The following is a 25,485-nucleotide window of genomic DNA, read 5'->3' as shown; positions in this document are numbered from 1 at the left end:
TCACATGTAATCACTTAACTGTTTATGACATATGTGGAATGTGCAAAAAGGTATTTCTTCTTAACTTTATTTTAGTTTTTTTTCTTGTTTTTGAACATAAAATAGAAGGAGCTATGCTTAATTTCAATCTTGCACACACTCTAACTTTCTTTAGATAAGAAGAACTTTAAAAAATTTTATGAAGAATTTTATTTTTTTTTTTAATAAAATTAACTTGAAACAAATTATGAAAAGTTAGTTGGAACATAACATATAAGACCTTAAATTTAAATCACGTAAGTTCAAGGTGACCTTTAAATATCACAAAATTTTATACAAGCTGTATTATTCAAGTAGAATTTTCTATAAAGTAAATAGGTAAAAATTTAAGACTTCTGTCAGAAATGGTCGTATATTATAAAGAGTGGGGGCTAAATTAAACACGAAAATTTAAATTTTCACATCGCCTGAGTCATTTTGAGATGGTGAATTGCGGGAGAGTCATAATAATCTGTCTATTAAGAATAACATTTCAAATGTATTCTTCAATGTTCCACTTCATTCTAATGATAACAAGTTTTTTTTTATTTGTTTGAAAATTGTTCTTTTCCTTTATTTTAGCTCTTTTTCAAAAAAAAAATCTGGAAAAAAAGTGCATATTAGTTTCACTCCATCTTTTCATCTCTTCCTCGAAAAAAGTTCTCGGTAAAATAATTTATGAATTCTATAAGAACAACAAGGATTACTTTTTGAATCTTAAAAAACCGTCAACAACACTTCAGACTGTCGATCTTATCCTTTCAATTAACCCGATTTACCCTTTCAATTAATCGGATTATTCTTAAATTCTAACAATTCATATTATAATATAACAATTATGCCACGATAGGTTATTTTATTACCGATGAAAATTTGCAAAATATTAAATTTCGACTCAATTTTGTTATAAATTCTTGGAAATTATTATTTATGATTTCGTCTACATCTATGCAATTGTTGGTTATAAGAGAAGTATTTTAGGGAATCTTTTCTATTTGGTACATAGATCAAACACTACATTGTATAAAATCAGGCTCTGAACTGAAACTTTTAATGGGGTATGTGCTATTTTGTAAGCCATCATGGTTTTAATCAACTACATTTTTTGAATTAATACTCGCAGCAGTTTGTTAATATTTGTACTCTATAATAAAACAATAATAACAAAACTTTGATATTGATCTGGTCACTGGACTTTAATTAGTTTAACAATTGTAGCTAAATGATGGTATCACAAAAACTATCGAAATAACAAAAACAACTGAACAAAGGAATGAATCAATATTAGCAATTACTTAACATCAATCACTCGACTACAAGTACACACTTTTTTTGTGCTAAAAAATAAAATCTGCCTGTGTTGTCTGCTTTTTTTCTCTTTTTTCTACTACATTATTATTTTTTATTAAGAAAAAATAAATATTACACAATAAAATTGAATGAAAATATCTCAATTGTTTTTAAAACGCGGTGATTTTCAAGCATTGCTTTTGTTCCTTTATTCGTTTAGAGGTTTTTTTTTTCTTTTTTTCGAGAATCGAGAATCGCAAAAAGATGTCATTCTGATTTAGATTTTTTTTGCTTTATTTTGTTTTTTGCAACAAAGTTTTGTGATCGCATATAATCCAACATGTTCCAATTAAAATCACTTTTCATAAACATGTTATTCAATAAAAACTACGTTCATAACATTATTCCATGCTCTGAAATTAGATTTCAAATAACATAAAATACGAAAAGAACGAGTAAAATTGAAAAGTGAAACACTCACGAATAAATTTTGAAATTTCGGGTATAGCTTTTGCTGAAAAACACAAGCTACGCAATTAGCGATTATTACATGAAGTAAATTTAAAGAAAATTAACAAAAATCATTCAAATTATTATTTTTCGGGTTTTTAAGGAGGTTATTTAGAGGTAAAGGTTTCTTTTTAATCCTTTGCATTATAATTGTTTTTCCAATTTTTTCTTGGCCAACTCTGATTTAATTTTTCTGGTTTTGATATCATATGTTAGGTATGAAGTAATTACTTAGAGTTACTACCAAATGCGCGCAACCTTACAGACGAGAATACACTCAATACTAACAATAATTGAATTGTGCATGCATCAATAACTGTTTTGTCACGCCAGAGGTGACTTCAGAGTTTTAGAGAAAAATATTTTTGCCATGCCCGAGGTGACTTCATAGTGCAAAGGGTTAAATCACTAAAATCGTAGGTTAAAGTAAAAAAACTTTTGGATTTTTAAAACATTTATAATAGAAAATAAATTCAATTTAGGAAATTACCACTTGCAAACATTAAGAATCATTCACATCGCCTGAGTGTTTATGTATCTAAATTTGGGAAAAACATGACTTATAAGAACGGTACTATTATAAGAATTAAGTATTTTAACATTTATGTAGATGTCTTTAATTGCATCTTACATTGAATGAATTATTCCCGAAAGAAACCTTCAAATTAAAAAATCATTATCTTAAACATTTTATACTCTAACATCAGCTGTTTCACTTGTAGGTTCAAGCAACCAGGCCACCAATCGTTTCAGTAAGAAAAAAGAAAAAAAATGGTCCAGATCTAGCCATAAGAGAGTTAATTATTCAAAAAAAATATTGTTCTCTTAGTTTTTCTGAAAAAGACTATGGTATACAGTTACATTGAGGTAAAATTTTTAGTACAATTGCTATCAGCTTACAATTTACAATAGAACTTTTAAAACAATTAAAGTATTATTGTCAGTTGATTAACATTTTCTCGTTTTTCTGAAACGCAACAGAAAATCTTCGAGAAAAATACCTTATAAGAACAAAAATATTTACAAAAATTCTTAATTTATAAAAAAAATATCCTACAGTTGTTCTCGGTTTTAATTATAAAATGCTCAATTAATTTTACAATTGCAATTAATTAAATACGATGATCATTATGATGACGATAAAGTGAGGAACAGGGAATGGAACAGAGAATAAAAAAATAATTCAATAATATTTGATTATTTAGCTTATGTTAACACTATGAATTGTAAATCTTTGAACGATAGCCAGCACAAGCGAATCATTTTTATTGTGAACGGGTTTTTCCGATTTGAGATTATTCTCTGTTTCTTTTTTTTCTCATACTCCGTCTAATTCAATTGTGAGGAAAAATAAAGGGAGGCGAAGACTAAAGGGGGACTTTTGATTAATGAGTTTTAGAATATAGAATTTAATTTATCGACTTTAAATCTACATATACATATATATATATATATATATATATATATATATATATATACTTGTACTTATTAATTGGCGATTATCTAAGCTAATATAAGATTTTTTTAAATTGACATTAGTTACCTTGATCAGATTTTTAGTAATTCCGGGTGCATTTTAAATGCGCACAAGTATTCAACAAAAGTAAATGCGTTATTGGAAATGCAATGCATTTTTTTTAGTTATTCTATAAATATTATTTTTAATTTTGTTATGTTGTTGTTCTCATTATTACAGTTTTGTCATTAATGAATGTCCAAGATTATATTTGAAATATTTTAATGTTATAATTTTTTTCCGATAAAATTTAGATCAATTTCTTAATGCTTATAGACTATTGGTTATAACAAAACAATTTTTCAAGTTTAAGATGTACAGCAGTGTAGTTTCATTGATCTAAACGTCTTGATATACATTTGTTCTTTATGTACAAATTAACTATAAATAAATAATAATACAATGAATTTTAAAAAATATAAGCATTATGTAAAATCAATTAAATTATAATAATAAATTAATTATAGATTCAAAATACCTACATTTAGAAAAATTTACTGTTCCCGACTCCCAAACAACTAAACTATTTAAATTATCACTAAATGTCTCAAAGTATAGAAATACCTCATTACTGCACACAATTTAAATTATTGAATTTTAGTAGCATAGTGTTTTTGTTAGATTCACTCATAAAAAAAAGTCTATTTTCCGAATTACAAATATCCAAACTAGACGTCGTAGACTAATAAATATTACTTTTGATTTTTAGAGTTTATCACATTTTTTAACCGAGACCTTAAAATTTAAGAGAACTTGAGAACTGTATAGAGAAATGTACAAAGCGTTTGCTAAAAGCAAAAATTTAATAAAAAGTTAAAATTTTCAAAATGAAAAGTCAATCAAAAATAGTTTTATTTGTAAAAGCAAGGATTAACTCTGTGGCGGTTACTTTACCAGCCACATTTTATTAAGGAGATAAACGTTGCCTTCATTGAAAGTTAAGAATGCAGAGCAAAAATTTTGCAAAGGGTATTTATTAAAAAATACAAGCGTCCCTTTTGGTCTTAGTCTTAAAAGTTTTGCTTCTACAAAGTTTGCGATAGTCAACTAACTATATCTACTAGCTTTATAATTTTTGCTATTTTCTTGAGAAAATTTGTATCTTATCTTAGTATCACACATTTAGTTCTTGTTTAGAGCAACAATACAATTGATAGTAAGTTATGCCTGCAGTTGAATAGAGAATGATGGCGCCTGGATCTTAGCTTTCGTATGACTTAAATGTGTTTGTCAAAAAATCAGTTATTTTCTGCAGAGAAGGTTCCATATGCCCCAGAAGAAACGAAAGGCTGTTGATATTTTGATCCCAAATTTTTCTGATAAATGTTGACTAAAACTTTAATACTCAACTTAAAAAGAGAAGCTTTTTATCAATTTTGAAAAGAATCTCATTTGGATTATAGAAAAACCATTTACACTTTTTATTTCTTTGCCTTTTTCAAACGACAAAAGAAAATTAATTGAAATATTTTAGATTTTCTTCTTTGGCTTTTTTCAGAATTCAAATAGAAAATTAATATGAAAACAATTTTTCATTTATTGATCTATAGAATGATCTAAAAATATAAAAAGATGGAAATAAAATATCGTCACTTGTTAGTTTCGTGTATATTGAAAATTTCTCTTTTGTTATTCTCAAGAAGAATGAAGAGAAACTGAATTTTAGTTTTCTTTTTTTTTTAATTTAAAATTCTTTTATTAATTTCTTTGAAATATGAATCTCAAAATTCAAATAGATTTGACCACATTTCAATAATAAAGAAGATTCACTTCACAAACTATTTTATATAAAAAAGAAAGCCATAGAAAAAAAAGAAGTTGATTTTGGTATCTATATGAATGGAACAATATGGTGAGATAATGATATGCATGAAAAGGACAGACTATAGACATAATCTATATTTCGTTAGCTTTTTAGCCTTCTCCATTCACTGATTGAACTACAGCAGTTACAAAAAATAAATAGCTCACCAATTTGTATTTTCTAATAAATTTCTATTTGGTTTTCTTTTGTACAGGCGGCTTTCTTTAACTGGAATTCATTAATGTACTACAATATTGTACCTTAGTTTTATTCATTATAAAATTCATTGTTTGCCATTGAATTTTGGAAATGAAATTATTTATTCTTAATTAAAATAACAAAATTTATTTTAAATACTTTAAGCTCTGATAGATTTGGACAAGGTCCGATACAAAGGTTCCCCCTTCTTGTAAAATTCTTATGGCCTTTTAAAAAGTTTAGTTTTGCTAAAAGTATTTGTAACAAATTAAATAAAGACTTTATTCACAGTGTCAAAAGGAAAAAGAACTTTGCAACGATGAGCTTACATCGACTAGCAAGTAAACAAAATTCAAAACGTCAATTAGAAATAAAAACTGGAAAAACTCATACTTCAATTACATTTTCTCTAAAACGTAGAAATTTTGAAATATACGCACTTACATGATGGTAATTAGGAAGGATATGGCTAATTCCAGTTGAGGTTTCGTTATAAAATGGGCAAACGAATTTGAAGTTGATAAACATTCGTACACTACTCATTTTATGCAAATTTTGAATTATGCTTACCAGGTTCAATTAGCAACATCGAGTGTTGACATTTCTTGGTATTGCCGTAATTTTTTAAGGGGTTCCAGCTTTCGTTAGAAAATTGGAAATATAAAAAAAAGTGATTTATTTATACTTGCTCCCTTAAAAAGAGATATTAATTATTTTTAGCAAATATTTTTCGATTTTATTTAATGGGTTTTTTTTTAAACCGGATCCATAACAAAACTTTTTGACTAAATTTTGAATCACAATTTTTTTTGCTCCAGAAAATTCTGAAGAAAATTGTTTATTTTTTCTTACTTTTCATAAAAAGAATTAAAAATTTATGCAAAATTTAACTTAAAAATAAATGAGTAATTTTAAGCTTATACGCATATTTTGCCATCATATTTTTTCATTAGAATTTAATCACCAGGTAAATCAATGGGTGTTGCCAAATATAATAAAATTTTTTAGAAAAATTTTAGAATATTCATTTCCATAGTATTCTTAAAGGAATATACATACTAGGAATATCTGCATAAAGATAGTTATAGGTATACAAGGAAAAATGATAATATATTAGTTCTAATCAAGTTCGAATCCCAGTCAAAAAACATTTTTCTCAATTGAAAATTAAAGGGAAACTCACTCCATTATTCTTCCCAGTAAAAGTAAATAAGAAAGAAATTAAATAATAAGACCCCAGTGAAGTGGTGCAGTTGCCACGATTTTTAAATAATGGCAACACTTAAATCATAACTTTACGTAACATTTTAACCAAAAAATCGAAAATAGAGCGACTTAGTTAACACTATAAAAAAATCTGAATAAACGACAAAAAAAAAATTTAGAAATATTTTAACATTCCATTTAAAGGTTTGGGGTTTGTCCACTGTTTCATTTTCTTTGCTCTGTTATTTAAAGATGCCATTTGTTTATGACAAAAGCTGGCCCCAAAGTGACAACATATTAAAGGCATTGTGATTCAATTTTTTTTTTGTTTTTTTTATTTGGAAGCAATTTATTGATGAATTTATAATTTCAGATTTTTTTGGAAAAAAAGCCACCTAAGAAAAATGCTTAGATGGAATTTAATTTATGCATTTTTTGTCTCTGGCGATTTTGGATTTGGCTTTTAATATGCGTGTAGTTTTTGGTCGTTTTTTTGTAGAATACAAAAGAATTTAAATTAAAAATTAATACAATTTCAGCGCGAGATATAAGAATTTTTTACATTTGAATTATTTTTAGAGATCATTATTACTAAACTAGTATAAGTATATATGTATATTTTTTCTCCAACATCATTTTATTGTAAAATGAAAGAGGTTAATGTAATTTTAATTCAATTCACAAAGAGCAGAGCATATTCGATTGAATTCTAGTTATAAAAAATTTTAAGATAGCAATTAATTGTAGCATTTCTAATAAAAATAAAAAAATTATGTGTATACTTATAAAATTGGGGTTTTTTTTACTTTTAGTGATTGCCCAACATGTGGTATGCAAAATCTAATTTAAATCGATTAATTTTATTATTATGTTGTTTTACAACTTTATATGATAAGACATGAATGATATTTCCTTTTTTAGTTTCATAACTCCTACTTCATATTACTTATGCAGATATTGTGTGCCATTAGCAATTCAATTTCTGTACAGATTTAATCATTGCATTTGTCATCATCTATTGCTAATATTTTATGATTTTATTTTCAACCGAAGATTTTCCAAATTTTGAGTTTTTGTGCTTCACTATTGAATTCAGTTTTGTAATTGTGTATTTGGAATTCCCTTGGGCAAAAGTATTATGCATTCGGTTTCTAAGTATTTAAACCAAGAGTTATTTTCTATTTCACAAACCAACTTTTATTTCTGCATACTTAGCACCATATATGTAGGTATGAAAAAAATAAAAATCCCACTAAAATAGTCTCTTAAATATTACAATAAAAAGGGTAGCTGAAGCCAATAAAATAGTGTCTTCTAATGTAAAACTTTCGATTTCAAGTAAACATGTATACTTAGTGTTTATCAAAAAGTGAAAAATGTTACTGATTCGTTACTAAGTTTGAATATCTTTTTTAAAGGTTTTTATTTCAACTCGTTAGCCAATCATAACTGTTAAAGTTTTATTAAACAACACCATATAAAAAGAACTAATGCCATAGATTTTATGTTTAAGTATAACTAGAAAATTGCAAATAATTTTTAAGTCTATTTCAAGTCACTATACAAAGTCTCCAGTGCAAAAAAATAACTAGTTTGAAAGCCGTTTCTAAATTAAAACGAATTAAAATAATTTACACAATAATTTAAATTTAATATCAGAGTGTATGTATGTAAATGAAGATTACAATTTAAAAATAAGGAATTGTAAAGAATAATCCTATATCTAAAAGCCCGCTTCTGCTCGCTCATTTAAAGAATATTAAAATCCTAAAATTATAATCCAATTTTATTTTGTTTTTATTTTAGTAATTCGAAATCAGAAGATGATATCTTAATACTAAAATAAACATTAAATTTATGCCAATTAATAGTAAACTTTTCATCTCCCAATGTTTTGTGTAGCTTATAAGTTTATTTTTTTTTAAATCGAAATATTAGTAAATATTTAAGCAATTGAAATATCCTACAAATGCATTTTTTTAACAGATATTGATCTAAAATACTAACAACAAATTATAATAAAATTAATAATAATTCCTGTGGGAAAAATGAATCGTAATCTTTTTAATTTCTCTAAATATTTATTACCATATTGAGATTATGTAGAATACATTAAGAAATTAGAGGTATTATATAACATGCTTCCGTTTGCAACATAATATTTCTAAATAAGTTCAATATTGTGAAATAGAGAGAATAATTTTTAAAGATATTTTTACTAAAATAAACCGTTGATCACTCAATTAATTCTGTTTTAATTATTTTCGTTCTTATGTATTTCTTATATTTTCTTATGTATTTTCCTCTTATATATTCACACGACCTTCTTGTATGATCGAGTAATCGGCAATACTTCAAAAATTTTCGCTATTTAAGTAATGCTTCACTAATTATTTTAAATACGTCAAAAATTATTTACTTTTTAAGCGCTGTAGATTACACTATATGATAACCAGACACCATGATCCAAGAATGAAATCTATTATGGACTTCAACTAATAATCATCTTATGTTCTTTCTTGTTCAACAGCAATAATTTCGATAAATTAAAACACTCTAAAGAAGGCAATTTCTTATAGATCTTCCGTGACGCAGGTTCGTACAACTTTATATATAATTTCCCTAGGACTTACAAACTGCCTTATGTAGAATTTCTTAATCTATATTTAAGCAACGTGGATGGATAATACCAACTTGAAATTGACTTATATTTGCATTAAATGAATCCTATATTAAATGTACAAGTAAATATAATAAATAAAGGAGATTATAATTTAGCATAAGTTCCGGTTATAGCATAAATAAAAATACTAAATACCCGCATAACGTAATTTTTTTTTGCATATTCCTTTGCATGCAGGTGTATTTCTAATAAAAAAAATCAAAAATTAAAAGGTAGCAATATAAAAAAAAATTAACATTGTTAAAATAACATGCATGTTATGTTCATGCAAATAACGTCCACATACATTTGAACATTGAATTTAATACGAAGATGTACGTAATAAGGTAATCGAAAGTATTCTGATCACTTTTAACAAAACATTCATACTTGTATAATATTGCATTAGAAAAAAAGATATTAAAATTGTTTTAAATGCAAATCTGATTACATAAAAACATGTATATTGCAACTACTTTTGCTGCTGCTGCGAAAATTTTATACATTTTAGTACAGTAGCAAGAAAGGAACCTAGAATATGTACATATGTATTTTGTAGTTATTTAAATAAGAGGTAATCCTCTTTAAGATTTACTACTTCGTAATGCACTCTTTCTAAGAGTGTAAATATGTATGGACATTGAAATGAAATATTAGAATATGTCAGTAGTCCGTAAAATATAATTTTACTGTTATCATTGAATATTCATAACCATCCCTTTTCGTCTTTCATTACACTTTACTTTATTTATAATGTAAAGGAATTATGGCCGATACTTTATGAATTCTACGGTACATATTGTGATTATAATAAAAATTAATGTTAATTTACTAATAAAATTATTTTAAATTTTTTATAAATGTATATTTACAGCCTGATCGTCTATCTCGCTATTTTACTCGCCAAGTGAGAGGTAAGTGACTAACTATCATATATTTGTATAATGTAATTTTCTAGTGAGAAAAATTTTTCCTTACTGCGTACATCGTTTTTTTCCAAAATGTATTAAAAAGTTGTTTCACTTTATTTTTGACGGTGACGCGTTCAGTCGATCATTTGAGAAAAAATGCAAAAAACCAATGAAAAAATCTTATTGGAAATATGAAATTTGCATTAGAAAATCGGAAAATTCTGATTGCAAGTGAATAAAAAAGAGATGAAAAAACCAATAGACGATCAGGTTCTTAAAATTTTTCTCATATAATATTACACGATACACGATTAGGCTCTTAACATTTATTTAATATAAAGTTTTCGTCAGCTTCACAAAATTTGAACGTTTTGTCCATATAATGTTTCCATTTCTTCAATATTATTTCAGCAGCAAACATTAGGTATTCACTAATCTTATATCAACACCAAACATTCGATATCCTTCATTTCGAATTTAAATATGTTAATGAATATTAAAATAAACAAAAAGGAGCCTATTCGAATTTTTGCACTTGACATTTATTTGAAATAGTTGAACATTATTTAAATTTTATTTTTTATTATAAACTAGTAAGGAAAAAGCAATCAATCAAAATATCCCGGGTAACATTTGTTGCCAAAACATTGTAGTACTGAATTTGTTGTTGTTTTTTTAAGCATTTCTATGCAATTCACACACTTACATATATGTATATATTAATCTTTTTTTCGATGACGTAATTTGTTTTGAAACTTATAAATTTACCTCAACAAATTAGCTTCAAACACAAATAGTTCTAATTGAAACAATTGTAGTTCTGTTAATATTAATTCTAGCGTCAATTACAAGAAAACATAAAATTCGAAATTCAGAAACACCTTAAATTTAAAATGCATCAGAAATAAATTTGGTAATGTTTCGAAAAGGAAAGAATGTCTAAATTACGACATATTGGAAATATTCAAGTTGAAAAAGTTCTAATTTGCGGAATGATGCAAAATTAATTTTTTAATTTTGTGCGTTTATCAACAAATTTCCCGTGACCTTACGAATTTTTATCGAATTTTGTGAATTCCAGAAATTCAATGAAGAGACGGGAGATGACAACAATCGGAGCCTTTCGCTTTAAAAGTTTTTATTATTGTAGATTGTATTGGTTTCCGTAGAAAGAAATAATTAAGGAACTAGTTCACATTTCTATTATTTGGAAACTAAAAATAATAGCTAACAAAAATCCTGTCGTAATCAGAGAAAAGTTACTGGAAGCAAAATATGGATTAAAATTTCAAAAATTTACGACTGTTCATTTATAAATGCAAATGGATCTATATGTTTAATAAATCGTCTTTTCAAAAACATGAAATATATACATAAGTGTCAAAATTTAAACTAATTACATGTTATACGGTTATAGTGATTGACATTAGGAATTCAATCATTTTAAAAACCAACTCCAATATGAAGATTAATTAATGGTAAGCATCATAAAGAGAAAAAAATTTTATTCATTCTCTCTTATTCTATGTATATAATTTTGCTTATGAACAAAGTCCATTTCAAATTTTAATGATTGCATAGTAATTCTTCAGATTGCGGTGGGAAAATTAAAAAAAATATATTTTAAATAAATAGCTAGTAGCTCCGGTTTTAATGTCAAGTGGAAAAATTTGTATATGAGGGTCGTCTCTTTTTGGATATCGTATTTTTTTTTTTCATTTTAATATTCCATAGCTTTTCATGTCTATCTTCCTTTCTTTGGCAATGAATAAATGACTTGTAATGAATTAAGCGATGATCTCTATTGATTTTACAACAATTTTTTGTAATTTAAATTGACTCCTCCACATATAGGAACAAAAGAAAATGTATGTTATTCAAAATAATAAAAACAATAAAGAAAATATGGTAAAGTGAACTCTTTCTCTTCAACCTTATACACTCTGTTTTTGTTATTCTAGTTGTTGTTGCGATATGTGGTTTTCTGATTTAAAATTTTGTGGTGTTCGTCTTTTGTTCTTATTTCGACCTTTAGTATTTTCTGTTTTAATTTTCTTCTTGTTTTTTTGCTTCTGTATTAGTCAATAGTGCATAGCATTCGTAAAGTAATGAATTAACTGAAGCATCTTCTCGTATATGTCAGTTTGTGTGTCAATCTAATGATAGTTAAAACAGATGGAAAATAACAGTTTTTTTGAAGATAAAAAGAAAATAGTTTTGCGGTTAAAAATTGTTAAAACCATCAAACAAAAAGAAAAAAAATTTAAAACTACTGTTACAGTTGCAAAATTGAATACAATGAAAATTAATAATAAAAACAGAAAAAAAGTCTTTCAAAAAAAATTTTGTACATCGTTTTTATTGCTATGTTAGGATTCGATTTGATCGTTGAAACGAAAGCACAGGTTATGACTCTGTAAAGACGCGACGCTTTTTCTCTTTAAGTTCATGTTCGTTATCATTAAAATTCATACAAAAATAAAGGTTCAAACTAATGGTTAGTAATGTAGCACTTTTCCTTTCAGCAAGTGAAAACATTGCTTTTAAAAACAATCTGTCTATTTCATACATTATGAAAATTACTGACATTTATATATGAATGCATTTCAAAGATTGCATAGTTTTTAAAAGGATGAGCAATGAATGCAATTTTTGAAATAACAGAAAAAAAAATTTAGAATGAGCAATTTATGCAATTCTTGGAACTATCTATATTATTAGAATCGTCAATATAATGGTCGAACTTAAGGGTTAATTGCACGAGTTAAGAAAAATAATTATTCATTTGGTGTATAGTTAAAGACGGACAAGTCATTAAATTTCCATTTAAAGTAAAGTTCTAAGCTATACACTAAGCGCATTATTGAAATAACATATTTGAAATACTTCAAGAGAATAGAAATAATTATTTAATAATTATAGCAAGTTATTTTACTTGGAATTTATGAGGGACATAATTAAACTTTATTTAAGTTTTACAGTTGATTCTACAGCAGTCTACATAAAGGCATGTTTAAAACTACTGCTTTTAACTAGAAACTATACGCATATTTACTGTGACATTCAGAATAAATAGCATTCAATCATATGACTTTATAATAAAACAAAAATGTGATGCAGTCAGCACATAATCGACCGCAATATGTATTACCTAGTTTATTGAAAGTGTTACAAAAGATAAAAATGCCTTTTCAACACTTCCCTTCAACTTTAAGGAAGCTAGCAAGGTTTTAGATAGCATTTTTAGAAAAATCTAAATTTGGCTCTTAGTATAATTTCACTTTTCGCCACTCAAAATCTCTGAAAATTTAACAAGCTAGTTTCAATAAGAACTAGAACTCAAATATCAAATTTTAAAAAATTCAATCAATCCGTTCCGTAGATATGGTAAAAAATACAAAAATTGGCCGCCAGTTCGGTTTCCGAGCCCTGATCTTTCCGAACAATTAATTTGTTAAATGCTTTAATATATCGAATTTAAATAATAAATTTCAAAGAAATTTGTTAATTATTTCTCTTTATTTATGCAAAAATGTAACATTGGCCACAAAAATTTCCAGTTCCCGATGTCTGATATATCCCAAAAGTTGATAAATCCGTGTCATAGCCAAAGTAAACTCATATATAAAATTTCATCAAAATTGGTTCAGCCGATCTTGAGATACACGAGTGCACACACTGACAGACAGACCGTTATGCCGGCATATCTCTAAAAATAGTTTATTTACGCTTCCCCACTAGAGAGAAGTGCGTTTCCACCGAAAAATTTTAATTTTTGTTTGGTTCAATTAAAGTTAAAAACTGGTGCTCGTACGACATTTGTAAGTACTTTTTCAAAACAATCCCAATGTTCGATATAGTTCATAGCCAAACTTTAAAAAGTAGATTCTTGTAAAATTATTATTATTTAAAGAAATTTTTATTCAAATTTTAATTGATTCAAAGAAAAAAGAAAGAGTTTAAATATCAGTCCATATCTGATGATGACAAAATTGCATATCATTAATAACTTTGTAACACAAACCTAGGGTTGCCATATTAATTAAGTCACCAACTAAAGTTTTTCGAATTTTACAATAAATTTTTATTGCAAAAATCCAAAAGTATAGTGAAATATTAAAAGTTTTAATTCGATATCTTAGAAAATTTTTCAGAAGTCAAACTTCAAGAAAATGAAAGCATACAGAAACTAAATCTTATATTTTCTAAAAATTTTTGAAAGTAAGGAAAACGCATTAACTGAATGTGCATAAACAATTATTACAAGACCATAGTTAGTTTTTATTTCTTAGCAAATTAGGCCACTTAAATTTTTTAAATATTTTTATACAGAAAATATTTCATATTTTTGGTATTTCGAGAGCCAAATTAAGCGTATAATTATAAAAATTTTGGCAACATCGTTGACAGAAATTTAGAAAAAATTTCTTTTTAACTAACAAGGACTTATAATGTCTCAACTATTAAAATTGCAATTTTCTTATAAATGTTCATATCTCTTATTTAGAGCATTTCATCCCATATCAAGAGGTTATATAGAGAGTCTCAATAAAATGTTTTAAATTTTTCGTCTTATTTTTTTTTAAATTTGTAATGGTATAGAAAAATTCAGATCACCAACAATTCAATTGGAGTAAGAAATGAAAAATTGAGGAAAAGATGAAAATGTGGTTATAGTGAAAGAAAATAATTGTAAATTTTTATTGAATTGTAAAGTTCACAGACCTTAAATTTTATTATTTGCGATTTTGATGTTTCCCTCTAACAATAAAATATATTAATAAATCACGCTTGTGTATAGTTATATGTAAAATTACAAGCAAGACAATATTGAGTAGTATAACTAGAATAGGAAAACACAATGAAATCGTTTTGAGACACTTTTTATTAATTTAAATTTTTTGCGGTACTGAAATAATCTTTACCGCTTAATTACAACCTAATGGTATTACAATTGCGGTTGAAAAGTTCAATATCTATAAAAATTTTTTATTAAAAAACAACATACTTTTAACTTTGTTAGAAATGATCAATTTTAATAAATTCAAAATCTAAATTAAGTTTTTTAAATTTGACTATAGTAAATCAAAAGAAAAGAGTGATCATATAGCTAAACTGATAATTCAGAATATTTAAACCGTAAATGGCCTGACTAGAGCACCTTCCTCAAAAGAAAGGTCTTTCTCAATAATATGTATAACTACATATAAAATAAAAAAAATAATATACAACTAGTAACGATATTTCCGCAATATTCGATATTAAATATCAGCAAAAATAAAACAATAATTGATATCTAACATTTAATATAAAAACAACGGTAGGCTATTCTCCTGCCTATCTATGATATCCATACCCTATCAAGGGTGAAAAAAAGAAAATAAAGACCGTAGGCAGGTATATAATAAAACATTAAAATAAATTCCAAAATGTTGCGGTAATTTCATCAATAAACTAGTACAATTAAATTATTATCACATTCTACAATATTTTAACTATGCTGCGACAAGATATCATTAAATTTATAAATTATATATACTAAAAGATCCTGCTACATTGATTTTAAAAACACATACCCGGATTAAGAAGTTAACGGTAATTTAATATATTAATTTAAATCTTTATGTCAAATATGTTTAAGCTTTAAATTATTTTAATTCCTACTGTATTTCATTCCTACTATTTACAGGAGTGTAAAAAGACTCGAGCATAGAATAGTTATATATGTATATGTGTGTATATATACATATTTACATTCTATATTACACATACATATAGTCGCATCCTATTGTGGTGATAAATAAATTTGAAAAATATTGTAACAAAATCAGTTTTAAAATTATTTCTACAATAATGCAAATTTATATGACAAGTATTTAGCTTTATAAAATAACGTTTAGTTTATGAGAGAAGAGACACAATTATGTCGAAAACTTTTGGATATTACGGCAGCTACCTAAAAAACTATCCTAAATAATTTTTTTGAGTTTGAATGTGAAACCTCTTGTTCAAATTTACGGTGATCGCATTTTTTAAAAAAAAAATATTATTTTAAAATGTAATTGGAAAATCACCCAAATCGTAAAGTAGGGTCCATGTTTTTTTTAAATCCGAACTCTTAAAAAATTTTATATTTAGTTTATCTTAAGATGAAAATAAAGTTAAGATTCAACCTATTGAATCTAAAATTAAAAGACGGAAATACAACCACAAATTTTTTTGATTTCAATAACAATCTTAAATAATAAATTATAAGTATCTATTAAAAAAAGAACAGCTTGTCTTGCTACTTTATAATTATTCTTAATTAATTAATCTAATTAATTAACCCTCATTTAGATTTACATAATAATGAGCAAAAATAACACAGGTTGCTATTATCCATACACACATTCATATGGACATTTGAATGTTTTAATTTTACTTTTAATAACTAATTCATAAATTAAATAAAAAGTATACTCCTGCTTAATTGCTGATACTTTTAACAAATAAAAATGATCATGAAAAACATTGTAAAAATATCAATTTATATACTTATGTATATAAATACAAGATTGTTCATGGCGATTATAAGTGTGGGATCTAATTCTTAAACATATTTCATAAAGTTTTGATCCATCCTTCGATAAATGTGCATTAAAAAATAAAAAAATCGATTTTCAATAAAGTTCGAACAAATGCTTAACAGTAGCACATAAAAGAATGGGAAGTTTTGATGAATTTCAGCTAATGAACTCTTGTCGGAAGAGGCTGCATGAGTAGAACTTATTTATTTAATAGGTATCTATTTTGGAAAGAAATAGAGATTTTTCAATATTTGTTACTGTATGTTCATATCATTAAAATTATTAATAAATAATATTGTAAACCCAAAAAAAAGGTAATTATAAAAACCACCTCATATTTATCAAGTAATGGTTCAACCCAATAAAAATCAAAAAAAAAATTAGGTCGTTGTGACATTAAAAATTGCTATACTATGTGAAAATATATAAAAAATTTTCAGATCTGCAGATCAAATATTGCTTATAAAATTTTAAAGCAAATTCATCATCACTTCTCATTTTTCAATCCCAATCAAATAAAAATGTTTGGAGACGATCATGATTTTCTATACTGCGCACCATATAAACAAATGAAAATACTTTACAGATTTATAAAATTCTGCTGAATATCGAAAATTGACAGCAATTTAAAATTTAAAAAAAAACAGGTTAACTTCTACAAATTGCTTAATTTTTGTTACACTTGTACTTTTAGTTTAAACGCCTCTAATTTATATAGCGCCCAGGTACAAATTCAAATTCTAATAAATATTGTTAAAAATAAATAAATGTGTGAATAAGAATTATACTCACATTTTTATTTCAAATAACACATAAGTATATACGTATACTATGTAGAAAGTAAATAATATACATATAAACAAAATATGTATGTATATAGTCGTCTGTAAATTAAATTTATGGAGTAAATTTGCTTATTTTTCGCATAATTTTGCAATATAAAGTAAAAGAAAATCATTTATGTATACATACATACATACGAAAGAGTATTCAACACCCTGCACAATATTTTATTTACTTATTAAAAAAAAAAAAACAATTTCACTGCTAAAAATAATGTCATGCAGCAAGTGGCGCAGTAACTCATAGCATTTAATTGTGCTCTGTACAAGTGCATTTGTGTACAAAATTTTGCAGAGAAAATATTTTTATTTCTTTTTTATTATTTTCTCAAAAATAAATGTTTTCCTTTTTAATTTTATTTAGTGATTTTGGGTATTTATATTTGTTTACTAATGCGGTTATATACATATATATATAGATACGTACTATTAACTGTTATACTATTATAAACGCATGGTAAGTATATATGTTTGTGTATATTTATGAGTTCATTAATTTTTTTTACTTGGTTTATTTAAAGTTTTCATCAGCACTAATTTTGTAATTATTTAATTTTCTTTTCGATCTCATTTCACATTAAGTACTAAAATAAAAGTAATTTTTAATAAAATTTAAATAAATAAATTTAAAATTTAAAGTTAAAATTAAAATAATTAATTTAATGTTGTATTTATTAATAAATATTAAATAAATAATTAAAGTTATGAATATAAGAAACAAAAAATTAAAATATAAAATTAATAGAATTGTATGAATGTGTATACATATGTGTGTATGTAGACTTTTGTATTAAAATTAACCAAGTTTTGTTTTTGGTTTTTAATACTTAAAATGTTATTACTTAAAGTTTTTGAAAAGAATATGGTGTAATTGAAATAAAAAATTTGAATTTTTTTTGAAAGTTGTAATAAAAAAATTAATCAGAGTATGTTTCACATTTTAATTAGTGTCAGGGCAGCGACATCTATGTTTAACATTTACGCAATTGTTATAATTATTACTTTTTTATTTATCAAATTTTTAGTAATTTATTTTTAGTTATTAATTCATTCCCATATACGAGCACATAAGTAAGTGTACATAATATATATAAAAATTAAATTTAATAAATTATATTGTAGACCAGTTTCATTGCATTCGTTATTATTTACATACGTACGTACTCGTACATATAAAAATTCTCTTTTTATTTTAAACACTAATTATTTATAATTTAACACTTTAATTTAAATTTTTAATAATCATATTTTCGCATCAGATATGATAAACAAGTTTTTAAATTATATACTTTTAATTTAAATATATACATACGAATATACGTACATACAGGTACATTTTTGCATAGATAAACATTGGCTGAATATAAGTATATTATGTACATATAAATAAATTGTTAATTTAATTAATTAATAACATTATTTTATTAAAATTATCAATTTATTATATTTTATTCCATTTTGTTTTTTAACCTTAAATAAAAGAATACTTAATTTGCTAATAAAAAAAATAAAAAAAATGTATGAAATAAAAGAAATTAATTATGATTAATAATATGAGACAAGTTGTATTTTTATATATACGAATACAATATTCAAAATTGTATATATACATAGATATATGTATGTATAACATTTCATGTGCATATTTAATTAATTTCACACTTCTGTATATCTATAATCGATTTTAAATTAATGATCATTAATAACAAAGGTAATCTATGTATAATTATTACTTTATAAATTCTATTATTAGATATATATACATACATATAAAGTATATACATACATATACATATAAATAAAGCTTTGAATTCTTCTTTTTTCAATAGTGATTTTGAATTGTATGAAAATGCAAATTCTTATAATATAATTGGATTTATATGTCTTTAAAAAATATTAAAAACTGTTAAAATATAAGAATTATAGCGAGCATTTACAGTCTTTAATGAAATTTGATCATGCATTACGTAAAATTCAGAAGATATGAAATATCTACAGTGCATCTTTAAAACGACGCTAAATTTATATTTAGTACTTATATATCATTTTAATTGTATAAAATCCTAAGCGTATTACATTTCTATAACACTAGCCTATAACTAGCATATAATGTAATGGTTTCATTCCCTTAGCTTCACATTTTTATTCAGAAAATAAATATAAAATTCTTTGATATTTAAATCTATAATTTAGTTTGCTACTTTCATTTTATTGCCAAACTATTGCAAAAGTATATTGTTACATCTCAGTTCTTCATTGAACATTGATGAATTTTGTGTAAAATTGCTTTTTTTATTCTTTTATTAAAACATTTAAATAGCAAAGCTTATTTTAATAAAATTTTTAACTAAAATGTCAAAAAATAGTAACCTTAACTACAAAATATGATGTTAGCTTAGTCGTTCATTGGAATTTTAAGTGCAAATCTCGCATATTTTAACTACAGTGCAATAATAATATGTTATTAAAATCAATTCTAACATGTAAGGTAAATTTTAAGTCAAGGATACTGTTTCATATTAAAATAAACCCTTCCAAATACCAATAATATGCATTTCAAAATTCGAATTTTTCTAATAAAAAGACTTAGAATCCGATTCTTCATTTTCACTGTGTACTCTGCAATATGAAGAGTTTAATTCATAAAATTTAAAAGTGCACACTTACTTTCCATCACTATTGCATAAATAAACTACTCAATTGAATTGAAATTCATCTTCAACTATTCATACACATATAAACTCGTTTTTATTCCATACTTTACTGTATATATAAATATATATATATATATATATATATATATATATATATATATATATATTTAAATTAAAATATTTAATGTGTTAATGAAGAAAATATTGTGTCCTTCATAAGGTAAACAAGGTAATTTGATTTTATTATTAATTCGTTACTTACCGATTAAATATTTTCATCTTTTTTTGTATTTTAATAAAGTACAAAATGCTATTTTAATCGAAATAATGAAGGTAACATTATGCACATTACATTTAAATTATTTACAATAAATTAACATTTTAAATCATTTAACACTGCTTCTGTTATGTATTTTACAATTTGTATATTTACAACTTTTATTATGTATGAAGCGGTTTTCATATAAGTAAGTACATATAGAGTACACATATTGTGTCAAGTACTTTTGTATCTTAACACCTGTATTGGAAGAGTACAGGCATAATATTTTTAAGAAATCTACAAAGCAAAATTATTTTTTACAATTATTTTTGCATAATTTTGTATTGATATTATATAATTTTGAGCTACGAATGTGCAGTAAAAATCTGTAATCATAGGAGAAGTTTAGGTTGGTTAAATAAACTATATTCACTTTTTGGAGTCATACGTATTGATTTGCATTTCTAGTTCTCGAACTTAGAAAATAAAGCATAAAAATGCATAAAAATTCACTTCTATATGCAAATAATTAGAATTTAAGAATTTATTAGGATCAATACTAGAAAGGACAATATTATCAAGACATGCACGCGTTTTAACTCAAGTTTAAGACAATTATTTTGTGTTCAATATTTTTGTTTTATTATACATATTTAGGTAAATTATGAATTTTGTAATAGACATCGCTGGATATTATTACACCCATTATTTATATCCCATTCAGGATGCATTAATTCGCAACCTTGTGTACATTTAATTTTAAAATTCCCTGCATTGGGAAATTAAAAATTTACTTAATTTATAATTATTTTCATTAAAAATATATTTACTATACACAATATGTTTAATATAAATTATATACACATATCTACGATAGATAATATAGTAAATTATAGTACAAAAAAATTAATAAATTAAAAGTCACGTTTTTCTATTTGTTTTTTTTTAATAATTTTACTCTTCCTCACAATTAACTCTTAGAATAAAATATTTTAAATAAATTCTTGAGCACAGTGAAATTGTCTATAATCGAACCTTTGGAAATGACAATGAAGTTTTAGTCGTTATGTAGAAAACAAATTGTTTTTACATTTTGAAAATCTATATTTTCAGAATACTAGAGTTCTTTGTTTCTATAGAATTTAATACAGAAATCTTTATTTTTAAATATTCTTAAATATGCTTAAATTAAAATTAATAATTTTAACTGCAAATTTGTTTAAAATCGATCGATAAATATGAACCAAAAAAAATTTAAATCTGAGCATATACTTGCTACCTGAACGTATAGAAAAATTTTGTATTTTGTATTTAGTAAAATTTCTGCCTGAATTGTTACACATCATTCGGATGGGAACACAATTGGTGGAAGCCGTAGCAAATTGATAGGAATATGCCGTTAATTGGGTCTTTACAAAAATTTTGATTTATAAGAAATTTGCCGTTCCTTATATGCTTTTTGATAGAGTTTATTGTTGAGAGTTTGAGATTATCTAAGATAGTGAACTAACATTTTGCACTATAAAATTACTCTTCCAAAATAAAGTTTTTCCCGTTCCTTGCTAAAATTCGATCTACAAACAATAAAAACGCTGTATCTTGAAAAATAATATTGGAAGAATAAACACTTGTCAAGTAATGCCAATGAGATTTAATTGGGTTATATGCAATGTTGCAACAATGCTTATTGTATTGCTTATGCAGTGCAATCCAACCTTTCAAAGCACTGCCTCAAAACCTATACTCTTCACATAGACTCAAGAATTTCGCGAAGAACAAAATCCTTTCTTTTGTGCATCAATGCTGCACATTCTTTACAAATTTGCCTTGAACATTAAATTTCTGTTCAAAATTTGGAAAAGATATACATAAGTATTATCTTATTAAACCGACCTGACCAATGGTACAGTGGTTATTGCAATGGACCTTAACAAAAGGGTCTCAGGTTCAAAGCCCAGTCAGGTCTGTATAAAAATTATATTCAATATTATATTTATTTAATATAATTATATTTATATTTATTCAATATTATATTGCTTTATACACATTACATTATAAGATATAAAACGTAAGAAACTGTTGTTCTCGGTTTTACAATATCGTGCACCAGCCCTATGCTCCACTAAGGGGCGGAGTTAGGGATAAAAAAAATAAAAAAAAATTATCTTATTACACTTTATCATATCTATAATCCATTGCTTGTTGCTTTTTTTTCTTCAAATCAACAATTCAGATTTAACTTCTTTAATATGAATTTTAAGAAATACAAGAAAAACGGCTTCTGCTTATTCCTACATAATAGTAATGTACCTATAAAACTTTAAACTACAGTATAAAATAAAACTATAGTAAGTACATTTTGGAATTTCATAAAGTTATCTTATTATTAGAAAATTTTGCTTGTCGCAAGCATTTAGGTGGAATGCGATAAGCTAAATGCCACATTTATTACCATATCAAACTGCAACTTAAAATCAAAACCTGAGTTCCAGAAAAGCGCCAAGATCGTTCAGAAAACTCCCTCCCTTAATAATCTTGCCATGTTTACAGAATGATCACAGAGTGATTATACCTAATCTTTGAAAAACCTAACATTTGAATTTAAGCAAATTTTCACTGTAATTATACCTAACTACAGTCAGATATTATGCACACGATTTATTTGTGAAGAAAAATAAAAATTATTGTATGAAAAATTAAAAAATAGCGATAGAGGAAAACATACACGTGTACATTTTATTTAAGTAAGTATAAATAGTCTAATAAAAGCTTTGCTAAATCTTTGTGATAAATGACAATTAGAAGTCATATTTTATATCATTATCATACGTTTTTAACCAATAATGAACTAAAATGGAGTTGTATAAGAATAAATAATTAAATATACAGATTGAATATTTACACATTATAAAACATATAGTAGTAAATATATGTACAACACCATGTAGATGCATCAGTAAGCTAATAAAAAAAGTTCTGTAATTCTAATATTGATGATATTTTATTTTAATTATGAGTCACAATCACTAATTTAAAAAAGTTTTTATAAGTAAATAGTTTTCCTTTTGAACTTGGAAAATAAATTTGTTTTTGTGTTAAATATTTTTGTCTTTAAATTTGAGGCGTTTACTAAGTTTGTGGATAAGCTTAATAAAGTGGTTAATTAAATTTTTCTTAAAAAGTGGTTAATTAGGTATCTCTCCTGACAAAAATAATTTTCAGAGTAAATAGGAAAGTCTATTTACAATAAAACACAATTAAGGAATAAACACAAATTTGACAATTAAAAGTCAAAACGTAACTTTTCGTTTTGGATCCGGGACACGAAGGGTAAATACTGTTCAATGACTAGGATTTATTGAGTACCTGGTCAGTGTTTTTAATACCCCAATTTACTATTATCCAACAATACTCAAACAATATCTAAAGAGCGGATGCAAACAATTAACCAAATAAATAACAGCGTTCGCCCTTGAATTAAAATGAAAGTCCAGTTTTCACTAATTTTTATTTTAAAGTTTAGAGGTTAGGTTTCATTCCCATATTACAAAATTAGCGCCCCATTGAAAACTTCTTCGAAATACAATGTAAATGTAATAATTTTTTCATGTCAATCTCATTATTCCTTATTTGTGTTTCGTAATTTTTAAACTGTTTTATATTTATAACTTTTTAAATATTTTTATTTTTGATGAGTTTATGTTCTAAAATGCAAATCGAAAATGCATTGAAAAAAGACACTTTGGGGATATGCAAAATGGAGAAATTTATTTAGTGCGCCATTTCGCAGAAAAGCAAAAAGAATAATTTTTCTTTTAGCATTCAGTTTAATTGTACGACGTTTTGAGGGGCAGTTCCACCTGCTTATACTGCATTTTCATAAATTAAATATAAAATATAAACATTTTAAGCCTTTTCTTTATTTATTCGTAAAATCAAAACATTATTTAAAATATTTAACCAAATATTATGGTAATAAAGTAATTTTAAGTAAAATAATTGATTCAAGAGAGCTCCATAAATAATTTAATTAATCAACTGTAACTACCTTAAAATTGTAAGTCTTAAGAGAGAGAAAAGACATAAATTATATATAATTTTAACGAGTCTTTATTTGCAATAATCTAAAACGATCCTCCAATTATTTTTTTAATCTATAAGAGCAGATGTGTTATAAAAATATGAATATAAAGGGAATTCCACTTTTACAAAATATAAACGGAGAATCAAAAATTTCTCAAAATTAAATAAGTAAGAAGGTAATAAAATTGTTTTTTAAACAAAACTTTTTAATAAAAATATAAGACATGTATAAAACGTTTCTTTTCTCACCTTAAAATTTTTGATATCAAAATGGTGTCACATTTAAAATAATATTTTGAATATTTTCAATAATTGCCAAATTTTAATTAATGTTCTTCCGTAAATGTAGTTTTATTATTCAAATTAGTAATACACTCAGTAAGTACATAATTTTTATTAATTTATTTACTTTATTGCATAAAAGTGATTTTTTGGTAAACGGAGCAAATTTTAAGAATAAAACAGCCATAAAACTTTACAATATTACAAAATAATTTTAATTTGAAGACTGGAAAAATCTTTTACTCATTCTTGTTTTGATAATTTAATTAAATTTTGAGTGTGTATGTATATTTGCTTGAAACAAAAATACTGCTCGCTTTTCATTCACAATATAAGTTTTATTTCACGAACACACTGTAAAATTTAAAAATTTTACTCCAAAATGAATTTTAATTAATTTATCTTTTTAATTTTTATTTAATTTCATTATACTTAATTGTCGTACAAATTAAAAAATCTTCATGTTAATTAACACTCAAATCTCTTCTTAAAATTAAAATTTTATTTAATTTTTGCTTTTTAATTTAATTTAATAATGATCCTTAGTTATGAATTATTTTTAAATTAAAAAATTAATGACAAAATGCAGAACTTTATTTAAGCATAACCAACAAAAATTTTAATTACATGATGAACAAAAAATAAAAAAAAATAAAACTAAAATTTTAAGCCTCTAAA

The 25,485-nt window shown here is 24.8% G+C and overlaps 1 protein-coding gene across 1 annotated transcript in view; it reads right to left on the bottom strand.

The window, feature by feature from the left end:
- LOC129605976 (protein embryonic gonad-like) overlaps positions 1-24,871 on the bottom strand; it is an 87,282-nt gene extending 62,411 nt beyond the window's left edge. Inside the window, exon 1 of the mRNA XM_055516017.1 lies at positions 24,775-24,871. The gene's annotated coding sequence lies outside the window, so the exon portion shown is untranslated. The remainder of the gene's footprint in view (positions 1-24,774) is intronic.
- Between the last annotated feature and the right edge of the window lie 614 nt (positions 24,872-25,485).

This window comes from Condylostylus longicornis, unplaced genomic scaffold (genome assembly GCF_029603195.1).
Source record: "Condylostylus longicornis isolate FDR11 unplaced genomic scaffold, ASM2960319v2 ptg000016l, whole genome shotgun sequence".
In the NCBI taxonomy this organism is placed as follows: Eukaryota; Metazoa; Arthropoda; class Insecta; order Diptera; family Dolichopodidae; genus Condylostylus; species Condylostylus longicornis.
The sequence above is the reverse complement of the archived record's forward strand: the minus strand, read 5'-3'. Positions and strand labels throughout refer to the sequence as shown.